This window comes from Coturnix japonica, chromosome 9 (genome assembly GCF_054131305.1).
Source record: "Coturnix japonica strain WE chromosome 9, WE-NBRP24, whole genome shotgun sequence".
In the NCBI taxonomy this organism is placed as follows: Eukaryota; Metazoa; Chordata; class Aves; order Galliformes; family Phasianidae; genus Coturnix; species Coturnix japonica.
In genome coordinates, this window is record NC_140671.1 from 7,769,586 (window position 1) to 7,782,053 (window position 12,468).

The window sequence follows — 12,468 nt, forward strand, 5'->3', positions numbered from 1 at the left end:
TTCCTGTCACCTGGATGGAGAAAAAACTACTTTGGTGTGGCTCATAACCATGACAAAGCAGTTTGTAAGCTATTATTATTATTTTTAATTGGGGATGCTGCAGGGGGAACACAGCTCCCCACAAACACTAATAAACACTATCCTCTCCCCATCTCCTTTCCTTCAAACCTACTAGGTAAGACCAAGATTCGTTACGGGCTAGGAAGTTCTCATGTAATATACCATGTCTTTTTCTTCCAAATTATTTTTTTCCCTTCAGATCCTGCTTCTGGAGGTGTTTATTCTCCTGTAATCACAAGGAAATTTGAAAAACACAATACAAATACAAGCAGCACAGCAATGTCAGTCAGAGCTCTCATTGAGGCTGCAGAGCAGATGAGAGAAAAAACCTCAGTCTGAGCCTATGGTGTTCTCCATCATACATCAACAATGCTATTTTACACATCAGTATCATGGACTGATTCAAATATGGCAGGATAAGAGAGAGCTTATTTTGGTAATACAGATGCATTACGTTACCATTTCATAAAGTCCTACCATCCATCAGTATGGATGAGCCAACAAGTACCAAGAAGGCAGGCCAAGAGGACACGCCAGAGAATTTGATCCAAAAGGAAACAGGACCACAACACTTCCAACCATCTCCCTGAAAGCTTTCTTCTGTATCGTCCAAATTTATGTATACAGTGCAGAGCTCCTGCATGGACAGTAGTTCTCAAAGCAGAACAGACAGAGTTTCAGCATCTATCCTTACTTTCCTGCTCAAAGTCTTATCTTTCCATAGTGATAACTGAAGCAAATTAGAGAAATGCTCTTATAATGAATGCAGTACCAAAACCACTAAATATATATAAATATACAAATATATATAAATCTGCTGTTAATGCCTTCATTTCCAATATCACTGCTTTATAAGGTAAAGAGAACATCTGAGCATAAAAAAGCCAGAAGCAGAGACAGAAAACTGGTTTACCTAGAGCAGCTAACTTAAAATAAGAACTTAAACAATATAGTGGCAAGGGAAATATTTTCTATGTTGTTTTAAAGCTACTTTCTCCTCTTATTTCCAGTGGCATCTCTCTCTCAAAAGGGAAGACAACCATTCCCCAAGAAGAAGCACTGAAATTTCATAAGGGCTGATAAACACAGTGGATTGACACTGGCACATAAGGCCTGCTTCTGATTTCAAGCCTGAAAAAAGGAAAATAAATCAATTATGTGCCATAACTACGATCTCAATCTACTTAGTAGATAATAAGCTGGGAATCTCCTCCCTCCCCCTTTACAAGCAACATTTTGCTTGAGAACAAAGCATTAACAAGGAAAAGAAGAGGGAACAGCTGGAATAGGAAGCTGTCTTTCACTAGCGGTCCTGCCACACAACTGCTCATGAACTGAGATGCACTAACAATTGGATCTGCCCAGGGCAGTTCCCAGCAGGCAGATGGTGATCAGAAGCAGGAGCCATTCTGCAAGGAACCCCTGGGCACCTCAGACCTTTGTTCACTGCAACGGTCAAACAAGGGGCTGGAAAGTATCTCGGTAGTTCAGCCTAAGCAATGAGCCAGGCCTGAACGCGGGTGACTGAAGCTTGAACAGTGGTCATGGAAACACAAGTCATTTGATGCTCTGTGTGAACTGATATTCAAAACTGTGCTTTTACAGGTAAAAGAATCTACAATCCAAGAACCAATGAGAGTGGCTCTGAGGGCTATCTATGGATGTAAGGATTAAAAAACACCAAATGAGACAAAATCTAATTTCAGGCCTCAGACACAGGAGATCGAGAAGCCCTTTGTATGATGCAAGAGATAACTGCACTATGTGCATAAACGCATTACAAATACACTATGATCTCAGCATCTCAACTGCACATTTGAGAAATAATAGAAGGCTAAATGATGGTTCAGCCTCAGCTTTTAAAAGTTAACACAGTTGGGAAAATATAAACGGACATCATTTTCTATTGCACTGGAAGATGGTTTGAGCACACGTACTTTCAAACAACAGGTTTAGCAAAGCTGTCAACCTCAGCTCCTCACATAGCCCAGAGGTACGCAGACAAAGATGTCAGATGAAATAAACTGCTCACTAAACGGATCACTCACTTGAAAACAGAAGTCATCACATCAACACAGTTATCCCCATCAGAGGGAACGGATCCAGACCACGCTTTCTGTCTTGACCAAACTGATTTGGGATGGAAAAAAGATTAGCCAGAAACAGATAACTCTGAGCTGAGCAACTTGTGCACACAGCTTGTCTTTGGGACAGCAACAGAGCACACACCCAGCAGCATGGCTGCACTCCTCAACACAGCACAGCTGGGACATACTGGCTGCATTAAAGCTCAGCTGCCTTGGTTCTTCACTCCTTTTTATAGAAAATGTATTTATTTTCTTTAATTACTCATCATTCAAATCACCTTTGAAGGCAAACATTCTGAGTGAACACTTCAGAAAAAAGCCAAACCTTCTTAAAATAGAGTAAACATAAAACCAGAAGCAAGTAAAACACAACAAGGGAAAAATAAAGGCAGGCTTGTACACCAGCACTATATTTAGATACTGCTTTACTAGGACTTCCACAGAAACTTGCAAGGCGCCTTGTGCTGATGCTTGCTTGGTCCAGCCTTAAAAATCTCCAAGCAATTCAAGCCCTGAAATAGAATTCTGACGTTTTGGACTGCAAACTACACAAACCAGATACTGTTCAACAGCACAGTGACTGTTTTTCTATACAGTTTCATCACACAGCTATGTTTCCTGGATTAATTCACTTTTATTTTCAGCAGCATTTTTAAACAGCAGCTACACTGTGTGTCAGACTAATACACTTTAAGTTTGAAATAACTGAAGAATTAATGGGACAAGACAAGACTCCTGACAATATTACTACAGCAGAAAAGCAGCAGTGCTACTTCTAAATCTCTCTGTGGAACTGAAGCATCAAATTTGGTATCCACTTGCTTAAAGTCAGAAGCTGGTCCCAGAATGGGAAATAAAACCAAACACACGTGAACAGCACCAGAACGATTAATCTGAGATTTGCTTTACTTCCTCCGAGCAGTGCATAGCACAGTACAGATTTCATTGTTCATAAAGTGCATCCACCCTGAACTACAAGGATATATTTGATTACAAAAGCTGCATGTGGCAACAAGAATCCTGTTTGGAACATCACTACTACTAAACAACATCTACCTTCCACATTCCTATCTCAAATGCTAATTTCTCCTCCTAACAACAAAACATGAAAGACAGGAGAAAACGAAGGTATTCTGGGAAGGTGAATAGAAAGAGGAGCAATGGTACAAGACATAAACCCTAGTAATTAATCAAAATAAAACTTAGACTTAAGCTATTCCTGTAAATTTTAGCAGAGATTCCTGTACAAGAAGCTTTCAGTCAAAAAAGAGCAGGTCATAAAAATAGCAGGTGTTAAAGATGCTCCATAAGGACAGCAAGTAGAAGTGGAAGAAACAGTTCGTACAAATGAGATGACAAATATCCTTGGGAATTTTCTTTATCTTAATGATCACAACCGTTTAAGCTGTTAGTTTCACATCATCAAAATAGGGTGTGTGGACCACAAGTGGCTAGACACAGAAGGAACCACAGGAAGTGAGATATGCTGCTTCTGTCTCAAAATAAAAACAGGCTGAGCTCAGTACCAACTGAACATTTTACAAAGGGCAAGCTGTCTTTTAATGGAAGCTTGGATGAAAAATGATGGAATAGCTTTGCTTTTGCTTATAGGTTTGTTCTTAACAGACAGGGAGAGAAGAGAAACAAAATAAGCATAACTTGTCCCCGCTACATATTACTCCAGAATGTAATAGCCAAGGAAAACTCTCAGGGCTTCACAGACACCTGCACCAGTGACCCGTGTGTATAATTAATCTTAACATGATGTTTTTGTAAAGCTGAAAGCAGAACTCGGGGAGCAATATGAGACTTTCCTAGGTGAAGGCAGCATACCCTTGTGCCCACCAACTAGCTGGTGGGCAAAGACCAAAGCTCTCACTTTTGTTTCATGTCCAGCAGATGGGGTCTCACATTCAATTAGGATGCCCTCTTTAACAGGAGCTTGAGTATCCACACAGAGCCCAACTGCACTGCAAGATTAGGAACACTTCTTTCTCTGCTTATGACTAGCATTGGATCTTGCCAAATAGGAGGGCGATAATAAGAAGAAAAAAAAAAGCACAGTGACTCTTGTCATAGGGTAACAGCATGATGGCCTAGATTTCACATACACTAGATGTGAACTAAAGGACCTGGTTGTGCAACCTTGGTCACTATCCATATTCAGTTCAAGCAGCTGCAGAAATCACAGTAGCCAGGTCCATCTTCCAACGCCGGCAGGTTTCATCTGATGCATACAGCTAATCTCAAGTCATGAGCATGGGTTGTTCTGCCTCAATGAGGCAGGAAAGGCCATAGGAGTAGGATCTGCAGCAGAGCAGTCTCCCACTACAGAGTTCTCTAAAGGGATTACTGGCTATCAGCCAGCCTGAGGGGGCTCTTTGGATGAGGCTCTCTCCCAGTAGGCATCAGAATGACATGGACACGATGTAACAGGCATAACAAACCTTACATACACTCAAAATGCATCAATGCACTTTGAGAACTGGGAAAAAGCAATTCCAGCAACAGGGGAAGGTCTTGTCAGATGACAACATGAACTCCACTGTGACTAGCCATGCACGAAACACCGTAACACAAGAACAGCCCCTGTTGAATGCAACAGCATGAGAAGTACACAGCCTTTCCCCCACATCTGGAGGTCCACATCAATAGGAGGCCAAGGTTGCCAGGAAGCTTCAGGCACCATGCAAGCAGCTCAGCTAGTTTTGTGGTCTAGCCACAGAACACCACGCTGCCATTTGAACCTACCAAACACAGCTCAACTAACGGATCCAAATGCTTAATACAAAATATACATATTTAAGGGAAGAGAAAAAAGGGGGGGAAAAGGCGTGAATAGAAGTCTTTATGTCAAGAGTTGCTCTCTATCTGGTTGTTGTGTATTTTAAATCTCTCCCATTCCATTGCCCATAGTTACTGAGTTTAATACAAGAGAATACAAGAGAAGGATGGACCCACCTTGTACATGCCTCTCCTGCCCAGTTTCTTTAAATGTTAAGTTCCATTTAGTTTCACCACTTGTAACTGAAAACTGGCATAATCTACCGTTGCAGCTAGTAATTTTAACATATTTAGTTACTTACAGGGCAAAGCCAGCTCCCTGTTCCCAGTGCTGGTCTTTCCTGTTCTCATGCTGGATAAAAGAATTATATATAAATGACATGTAAAGCCAAAAACTTCAATTCTTTAAATAGTAGAGCGTATGAAAGTAATCCAACAGAACAAGATTCTCAATCAGCATTGAGAAGAATCTGCACATGGAAAAAGAAGTGGTATTTCTTGGGATGTCATTACTTGCAAGAAATGGAGCACAGACATCCCATAGGACTATCCAGAAGAAATGGAAGAAAAATGTGAAGGCTTGAAACAGTTGCTATAAAGGGAAACCCATCAAATAAGTTTTTCTGCACAAACAAAACAATCTCAGTGATTTCTGAATGTTCTTTCAGTACTCCATCGAAACAGAGACTTACTGCAGTAGTAGAATTGAAACCTTTCTCCTGCTTACATGAGGAACACATCAATGTCAGATGTGTAATAGATTATGCACTTGAGTTAATGCCTCTCCTGGCAGTAGTTAATGGATGATCTTGCTAACAAAAGACTGATATAAAAATTCCACTGTAAAGGATAAAAGTAACTTACATGAAAACTGTAAATTAGGAGAACTACATCTTTGTTTAGGTAAGCTACTCTCTGCAAGGGTAGGGGGAAAAAAAAGTCAAGAATAGAAGAGCTGATCATAAACAGAGAATTCAATCCAAAGAGGCAGGATGGCAAAGAGAAGGTAGCTTCTCTGAGAAGAACAGCTGGAGAAAAGAAGTCCTGGCATGCAGGAAATCCTAGGCAGAAAACACTTTCCATGCCTCCACAACTACTGGAATTTAGGAGTATTCCAGTAACTTAAGCTCAGTTGCTTGTAACTTTACAGCTCTTGTATGCAATCAGATTGCCCTAAAAACTGGCAAAACATACAACGCCTTCAGATACCACTTAGTGCCTCCTTCTGAGTGACCCAACTTGCAAACATCTATATCTCACATACGTGCAAAGCCTAGCTAAAAAAACAACAGCCAGTGATTCACAGCAATAACTAGAAAAGTCTCTAAGAAACTCTCTTTTGCATGGTTTGATAGCATGGCACCATGGTTACCAAGACAAGGCACAAAATCCTGCTCTACATCGAATCCTTTTGTGTTTACCATTTGGGACAACAATTTCTTTCAAGAAACAGGAGTGAGCACTAGTATTTAAGAAATATGGTTGTTTGACCAAAGGTTCTCCACAACATGCAGAGATGTGCTACATGGATTATTTTATTCACTACTATTAGGTCATACAATAGAAAGACAACAGCTAAGATCAAAATAATAGTTCTTAAGAACTATATAAGAACAAAATAATAGATCTTAAGAAGCAGCAGAAACAGTTTGATTTCCTCAATTTCAAGATGGAGATAATATCTGCTTATGCAACACAGAATTATAAAGTAAACTATAAAGTTCTAACAGCCATAATACTTTCCTCCTCTCATCCCTTTACTTTGCATCCATGCTAAGCAAAATATAGATGACTAAATAAAATCAAAGCTTTTACATGGGCATGCAGGAAAAACTACATCGGTCACTAATCAATAAGGTCTATGTTTTTACCCCTACACACTCCCTTGAGCTGTGATTTCACAGATGCCAGTCCCAGTACATAGTCCTGGGATGGCTTACGCAGTAATTGACTTGGCATCTTCTCAAATGCTTGCATGTATGAAAGGTCACTGTATGAGGGCACCCCCCTCTCTCACACATCCTCTTTTCTCATACTTCTTTTAAAATCACGCTGTCATCAAGCATCACATCCACTGCCAGTGGTGCTGCTGCATGAGCAAGCTTGACAAAGACAAAGCTAGCTTCTGCACATAGCCCTCCACCACCCCCCAACTTGCAGACAGGATGAATAAAGGCAATCATCTGGCGTCTCACTGTCTACACTGAGCTGCAACCTGCTATGCTTGCTTCTACAGAATGACACTTCAATAAGTAATTAAAAGAAATCTGTAGGATCTGTGTGCCCTGACCACCAGGACACACAGCCAGACTGCTCACTCAGCCTGAGCGGGTTCTACCACTCCAGGAGCCCTGTATTTGTAGTGGGAATGCAGCTGGGCCACTGTCATATCCCAGCAGAACCACAAATAGAGCCTCAGTAGGCACCTGACATCGATTATTTGGTGTCCCTTTCTGTTTGTTTGTTTTGTTATCTCCAATCAATCATTCCCTTTAAATCAAACCCTGGGTTTTCCTGTTGTTAAGAACAGGGATTCACTGCTTCAGCCTGGCTTCCTCTAGGACACGTGGGGAGGAGAGATAAGCCCTCCCTTTCAGTCAGTGCTGCCTACAGATAAGCATAAGGGCTTTATTATTTTCCACCTGGTCTCTACCAGTAGAACATTAGTAAGGATAATCTGCAAACTTGGAACGTTGAGGAGTTGAAAAAACAACTGCTACTGCAGCATGTACCAGCTCACTAACAGGGTCTAAGCAACAGGGCACATTATTTTAGGCTCAGGAAGCAACCAAATCTGAAAATTCCACAGGAAAGAAAATTACTTCTCCTCCCAGGCAAAACTGAGAACAAATAACTGACCACACATCACCATTCTGTGGCAACAGCAAGTACTGCCAAAGCTTTTTAAGCTCATATTTAGTGGCATTAATTCCCTTTAAGGCAAAGGAATCTAAAGACCACAGCCGCACAGATGAGGAAGCTTTGCCACCTCATCCTTTGCAGGGAAGCACAACTATCAACGCTTAGAAATGTCAGAGGGGCATTTAAAAATACACTATAGATCTGGTGCTTCAACGAATGCCAGGAAATACCAAGTCCTGCCTCCTGTTTTGTCCCAAAATACAATGGTAAAATTTATGAAGGGTGTGTGAAAAGTTTTTTGGTGCACCTTCACTGAATATGCTGTTGCCTGCTGGTAGAGAAACTGCATTTTACATAGCACGGCAGCCTAAACTCTTGATCTCTTTCTTTTCTATTACCTAAAGCTATGTTGAAACAGACACCACTTTAAAACTTGATTTTCTTTTCTATCTTGAACCCACGTTGTGCTGTAGTTCTTAATAAACATCTTCCCCAGAACATATCTTAAGAGACCTTTATGAGAAATAAACATGCAAATTAATTGAATTCCAACACCTGTTTCAGCAACTGTGTTTCTCATTTGTGCTCATGCCCTGCATTCTCCAATGCTTTTATGTTTATTGCCACATTCCTAAAGACAACTATCAGCACAGCAATTGTCACTGTAAGACTTGAGTCCCTCTGTAGACTCAGGATGAAAAAGACTCAGAAGTGAGATACAAGAAGAGCCAGTAATATCAAATATTTGGAAACTCTTAGTCAAACAGCTGAGACAACTTTTCCACACTGGAAGAATGTGCTCTGTTCATCAAAATGCTGCCTAGCACTTGATGTGGATACATTTCCCTCTGTGCCATCACTTCCAAGCTGGATTCTCTGGGCTAAATCAAGTCCTGTATGGAAGCTGTTCAGCACTGATCTAGCAGCTAGTTTGCATTTCAGAGCCATTTCGAATCTGAACACATAACACACCAAAACACTTACTGTGGGATTACACATTCATAGGCTCGGTTTCTCCCTCAGAAATTGTTTCTTTTTCCTAATGAAAGGTTTGAGATATTTCTAGGCCAGAATAAAGAAATAGTATGAAGAATAATTTAAGATTTTTTTGCAACTTGAGAAAGACCTTTTTCTTAAAGCTACTGGGTTTATATTTCAGTATATATAATTAGAAAAAAACACAGAAAGGGCTACTCCTCTGCTATAGCCACGCATCCCTTAAAAGATACCAAAGTCATTTGCAAAATAATCCAATTTAAAACACAATCAAACCACTCCTCCAGAAACACAAAGACACAAAGCAGGACATTCTCAGTATGCACACACAGGCACTGCTAGGATCTGCCCATAATTTGACTTAATTTGATTCCCTACTACTGTTTATGTAAAATAAGGCATTTGGATAAGCAAATCCAAATATTTTGTTTAATCAGCAGCCCCCCAAGAGCGTGACACAAGACTGCCTGTCAGTTTAGGGAAAAAAACAGTAAAAGATACACTATTTCATTTAAAATAAAACGAAGAAACACTCCTAATTAAAATAAGCAGGGAAGCCCCCCTCAGTAAGAAAAAGGAGCAACCCTGGGGCAAGTCATTGAGAACGGGTTTAGATTTGACAAATTACACAGTAAGCTTAAGGGCTACACAAGCAGTATACTGTGCAGTGTACACAGATAGGGAAGATCACGCAGCACATATATCAATGCATAGCCTACAACATGCAATTAAATATTTAGTGAAATTAGGGCCTGCACAAAGCTCTGAAGGAGCTCGTGCTTCCTTACAGTGTGACTCTGGAAGAAAAGGCAAACATTAATTAGCTTTTGCACAGATTCTGTACTCGGTAATGGTGGCCTCTTGCAGACATTTACATGGTTAGTAGTGGCAGGGGAAGATGTGATGTTCCAGGTGACCAAACAGTTCCACAGAAGTCTTGCACAGTTTGCATGAGAAAAAGTTGCATGGTCCCAGAGGATTAAACAGTCTGACTCTTACATTGACCACACAACCAAATCAGCATCACAGACATGAGTGAATACCAAAACATCAGCACATCAGTAAATGAGATACTCCATGTGTTCCTTAAACAAGAGCTTTCAAGGAGCTCACACTCTATGCGAGGCATAGAAGTGAGAAAGTCTCGCTGCTGAACCAAAGAAATATTTTACACACTGGGATATAAAAATAAGGTATCAAGCATTTAAAATGTGTTAGTTTGTACATGGCAAATTGCAGTATCAAAACTACATCCTTCATAATATATGTGAAGGAGCATGCCTGCCTTGCTCTTAGACCACTATAAAGAGAGGTTTCCTTGAGAAGGAGCCTCTCAGCATTGCTAGCAAGACCAGACTGCAACAACTACCCCATGAATACAGTAAGGAAATAATGCATGCACAAAAATGGTGTGGACAACCAACCTGTACATGCATTTGTCTGCAATTACAGGTTAATATTCAACAAATTCTGAAGACATTAGCCTCCTAGAGAGTACAAAATAGTTTCTCAGCACCAGAAGAACCAGCTGTCTGAGGACTACTGCACTGACAGCAGCCTTTTTCCCCCCTCTGTATCCCCTTACAGTGACAATAAGAACATCAAGCTGTAGGAAAAACAGACAAGACACAAGTTTGAGCTGACATTTATGGAGTGGGAGGGAGGCACAGAGGTGGTTCAGAAGACAGTTACCCCAGAGACAACACAGACCAAACAGAATGAATGCCAGACTGAATGAAGAATCCTACCAGATGATAGGTCCCCAGGTATTTACAGGTTGCACATCATCACAGGAAAGAAAGGGGCAACACTCCATGCCTCATATGCTGCCTCTCTGACACATGCAAGTAGGAGGCTCTGCAGGTTTGCCTACAGCTCAAGTTCTGAGCCCAGCAGAACTACATTCCCAGAGAGAATGCTGGACACTAAAGGCAGGAAGGTGCAGCTCCTAGGAGAGGTCAGAGCTTGCCAGTCCAGTCTGATAACACTCTGGGAATAGCTCTGCTGCACCAGTACAAGGAGTCTGGCTGGCCACTAGCTCTGAGCCAAGTCACATTACTGAGCTCTTCCCTAAACCAGTTCATTTACTAACTCACCCTCATGTCATACCAGTTTTCATCTTCATCATTAAAGGTCATTCACCACGAGCCTGATGAGCTGTAAGATCAGACTGGAAAAGAAATTTACAGAAAACTCCACCCAGCTATTTCATTAATTTTCATTTTAAAACTCAGTTTTCTTGCTAAAAGAAGACACACTCTTAGGGATTAAGGATCCCTAATTAACCATCATCACTGAGACACTCGCAACTGACTTTACTCTCATCACTTCAGAAGCAAATAAACTTTTAAATGGCAGAATACCACTGAGACAACACACAGAACTTTTGAAAATCCCACATAAACCTTGTTCCACGCATGCACAGCGTTCTTGACAAAGGCACTTGTACCCTAAAAATCAATCTACAGATCTTTGCCAAATGGATCTGCATAGCTGGTTGAGGAATTCCCATCTTAATGGTGCTAGGCAGAAAACCTGAGAAGCCAACAGCTTCACAGTATACATGGGAGGGTAGAAACCCCTTCAGTTGCTCTTTTCTGTAGCAGAAAAAACAAATAACAAAAAAATACCAGCAGAAATTCCACTCCGTTCCCAAGAAAACAGCATCAGAGCATTCACAACCTCCCCAGTTCACCTCTCTCAATTCACCCTCCCCAGCACCTGGAACAGCAGTACAAGTTCCTGAACTACTGCCGAGCTGTCAGCTGTGCCCAGGAAGTAAGCAGACAGACAGACATCTCTTGTGCATCTCCCTGTTGGCAGCTACAGAGGAGAGGTGTAGGGGCAGGGTGGAGGCTGCTCTCCCGACACACCCAGGAGGAGCATCAGCAAGCATGGAAAAAAGGACTCAAGAAATCAAGGGAAGCAACAGAAGAAGCATGTGGATGCCCACATATTGACATCCTTCTCCTTCATTTCAGCTTGCAGTTACTTATTCCAAGGGCTATTTATCCAAATGTTAGAGGAAATTCCAAGTCCACCTCAGACTGGAGGACTTAAAAAAGAAAACATAAAGCACAATACAACCTTGTCTGTTTGCAGCCTTTCTGGGATAAAGAGGAGAAAAGCCTTTTGAGAAAGCATCTGAGTCAGCTCCAGTAATCCATAGCTTCCACCATCAGGCTTTGGCAAGATGCAAGTGACAAGGGAGAGGGACAAGCCAAAAGAGCCAGGGAGTGCCCTGCAAGCAGTGGTATGTTGCCATAGGACCTCAGTCCTGCCTCACAGCCTGGCAGCCAGCAAGCAGATACCATAATGGGGCGTGCAACAGGCTTCCATACCACAGACAACAGGTGGATCAGCACAAATGGCAAGTTAAAAACCCCAAAAGAAGAAGCAGCAGAATAGCAGGTGGCAAGCTCAGCTGACCCAATCTGGAACTGAGCTCAGCAAGTTATGAGGACGGTGGAAGCAGCAGCAAGTCATCTAAGCAGCAGGAAAAGCAACAGTCTTCCCCAGAGCTCTAAGTTTGGTTTTTCAAACATGTTATTAACAAGGTTGAAAAAGACCTCCAAGATCATCGAGTCCAACCAACCACCTGCCACCAACTACTTCCCCACTCCACCATGTCCCTTAGTACAACACTTAAGAGTTTCTTGAACATCTCCTGGGACGGTGA

The 12,468-nt window shown here is 41.5% G+C and overlaps 1 protein-coding gene across 4 annotated transcripts in view; it reads right to left on the reverse strand.

Moving 5' to 3' along the window:
- The window catches only part of BCR (BCR activator of RhoGEF and GTPase), a 92,618-nt gene that overhangs the window by 59,577 nt on the left and 20,573 nt on the right, over positions 1-12,468 (reverse strand). The window contains exon 1 of one of the 4 annotated variants that reach the window (XM_085509516.1): positions 11,877-11,999. The exons of the other annotated variants lie outside the window; for them this stretch is intronic. The gene's annotated coding sequence lies outside the window, so the exon portion shown is untranslated. Of the gene's footprint in view, positions 1-11,876; positions 12,000-12,468 lie in introns of those variants that run through there. 4 annotated transcript variants of the gene reach the window in all.